The sequence below is a fragment of the Diabrotica undecimpunctata genome, chromosome 6 (assembly GCF_040954645.1).
Source record: "Diabrotica undecimpunctata isolate CICGRU chromosome 6, icDiaUnde3, whole genome shotgun sequence".
NCBI lineage: Eukaryota > Metazoa > Arthropoda > Insecta > Coleoptera > Chrysomelidae > Diabrotica > Diabrotica undecimpunctata.
The window spans coordinates 152,199,381-152,202,617 of record NC_092808.1 but is presented as its reverse complement, the minus strand read 5'-3'; positions in this window follow the sequence as shown (position 1 = coordinate 152,202,617).

Sequence of the window (3,237 nt, the reverse complement as noted above, 5' to 3'; positions counted from 1 at the left end):
TCTTTTCTTTAGTACGTACAAAAGTGGAGTACAAGGTAATAATTAGTGAAGCAGTAAGTCAATAACATAAGTTGCTTGCGCTGGACATCGAAATAGAAAAGAAACTAATACAAAATATGGAAGAGGACCACAAAAAATCAAGAGATGCGTGTTAAAAGATAAGATAGAAAGTGTATTTGGAGTAAAAATGGTGGAAAAAATGTTTGAAATATAAAAAGAAGTCCTAATACAATTTGTGTTACTAATATTAGAGATACAGATTAGTTGTATGCAAGACGAAAATAATACAATAATAGTTCATGAAAGAATGTCAAAATGAGAACACTTGAGGTAAAAAGATTCGGACATGTTCAACGTCGAGATATTTATCAGCCAATACGAAGAATAGCTGTTTTGCAATTTTCTGGGATGAGTAGTAGAGGAAAACCACGGAAGATCCGATGGAAGACGCTTAGACAGACCATTTCTACGAGGGGGATTAATATTGGCATTTATCTTTTATTACTTACTACTAAAAATGAGCAAAATACATTCGTAAATTAACCTATTGACATCTTCTTTAAATGCAAAAAATAATTTAATTCATCGTTAATAATACTGCACCATAAAATTATTGACGTAGGCACTAAAGCGTTAAATTTATATAGGTATGTAGTATCTTCACTACACACTAAAAACATCTTTCGGTTAAAAATTTTTTATACTGTGTAAGGAGGTAATTAACTGGAAAGTTTTAATTGTATGACGGATAAGTCATTAATAGCGGTGAAAAGAATGAAGTAGGAAGATGTATGTAAATTTTGGTACTCAACTCTTTACGCAATTCAATGGGTAATATCCACGTGAGTTTAATTCGTGGGTGTATGACCCTATTGTTGCATGATACTCGGTTTTGTATTCTCCTTTTTGATGCAGCGTTGCCTATATCGTTTGATTTTTGTGGCTAATAAATATTTTGAATGTTAGAATTAAATGAGATTGTAACCCTCAATATTTGTGAATCGGTTACATTAGCGGAATAAGGTTGTAACCATCATTTCTGTTGTGTTGGTATGCAATTGGTCGCAGAAAATCACCTGATTTCATTTTTATGTGAGCATTCAAGTAGAGCCCCGGCGAATAAGATTTTAACATCATTAGAAATATTAGACATGGCGGATATAGCATGTGTTACTGTGGGTGTTATTACAGAAAAGCAGTTAAAGAAATCGCGAAAAAGAAAAATTAGGTTAGTGAGTGAAAGGACAATAAGAGAAAAACCCTACGAGACACTAGAAAGCAATATGTTTCCAGAAACTCTGCTGTTGTTCCTGAAAAAGTACCTCCAGTACTAACGTAAGTACAGAAAATTGTGTTTATTTCCTGATTGGCTCTATATAAATTAAGTTAACAAGGTTAACAAAGATTATTTTTAAAATGTTGACACTACTGAGCGTGTCAAACTATACATTTTTAAAACGCTTGCATAAAAATGTGTTTAATCCTAACGGAAAGCAACTTTTAAATTTTAATTACCTATAAAAAAAATTAATTTTAATAAAAAAATAAACTGAAATTTTTATTTGCAACTGTTGTTTTGTTTCAACGCGTTTTTGTTTTGTTCCAGGCTACAACTTGTCGCTGTAAGTATGGGTGTTACAAAGTTAACTTACAACAAACACAATTTTTTAAACAATTCTTCAGTGTTAGCTACGATAGACAAACAATGTTGTTACTCCAATACATAGGTTTAGTAGATGTGAAAAGACGATATGTTCCTGAAGGTGAATCGCGACGAAACTGTTCGTTTACTTATACGTTGCCTGTTGTAGGCATAAATATACCGGGTGGTCCAATAAGCCGATCTCTCGGCTATATATCAGAAATTATTCATGTTATAACTTTAGGAGAAAAAATTCCTTAGTAAAAGTGACCAAGAGAAATCGCTAGAAATAACTTTGAAGTTTCTGCGTTAACCGCTAGAGGGCGTAACCTGTGAAGAAAAATTTGAAAACCAGTTTTTTGTGAAATATGCCCAATTATACCAAGTGTTAAATAAGTAAACTAGAAAGATTCCTAAATTCCACACAAAGTTGTTCAAGTAATTTTTTTTTTATTTTTTCAAATTAAGGATGGGGGAGAGTGGGAAAGTATTTGTAGATAAATACCTATAACTTTGGTTTGGATCAACCGATTTTAACGGAATTGGTGTCATTAGAAAGAGTGTAGATGATATAATTTACGTCTACTATAAAACAATTGCATTTAGTTTTAATTGTCATGGGTAGAGGGTACTTTCGAATAGAAAAAATTAAAATTTGTTTTTCTTCTAAATGTTTAATGGAAACACCTATTTATTGTAAATTATAATGTAACTGGATTATATTCGTAACAAAATGGCGCAAACCGCATGTTGATAGCTTTTGTCGAACTCGAGATATGAATAAAAACGCATAAACATAAGTAAGTATAGTATTGACTCTTCCTTTATTATAACTTAAAATGAAATCTGTGAAAGATCATACAAATATTTCGATCATTAAAACTTAATGTCCAATTAAATGTTTAAATTGTTTTCCATCGTTGTCCACACAAAGAGGTAATCTTTCGCGCGTAGACATAACAGCTGCTTCAATCTCAGCTGTTGATATACTATTTATTGCGTTTATAATGCGCTGTTTCATGTCGTCTCGCGTGGTTGGTCGAGTTTGGTACACTAAGTCCTTTAATCTTCCCCACAGATAAAAGTCCAGACATGTTAAGTCTGGAGATCTAGCTGGCCATGAAAATATACTTCCCCTTCCAATCCATTTATTTGGATAACTTGCATACAAATAATCTCGAACTCATCTGGAAAAGTACGCAGGACACCCGTCATGTTGTAATATCATATCTCTTCTTGTTTGTAAGGAAATATCTTACAGGCGAATAAATAAAACAGGCAACTGATTTTCCAGAAAATCCAAATATGTTTCGCCATTTAAAGTTCTATCAAAGTCTAGCAGACCTAACATCCAATTGCAGTAATCCAGCCTTGCATCAAAATCTCTCTCATGTAAAGCTTGCTGGAGAACTACATGATAAGGATGCAGTCTAAAAAACAGAACAACAAATATTGGTGAAAAAGAAACCACTATATTTACTAAAACTCAAAAAATCTTGAAAAATCCACAATTGTTTCATAAGATAAATCGTGCATAAGTATTTTTAAGAAACGGATAAAAGGATAAAAGCGCCGTGTTGCCGTTTTTATTGGAA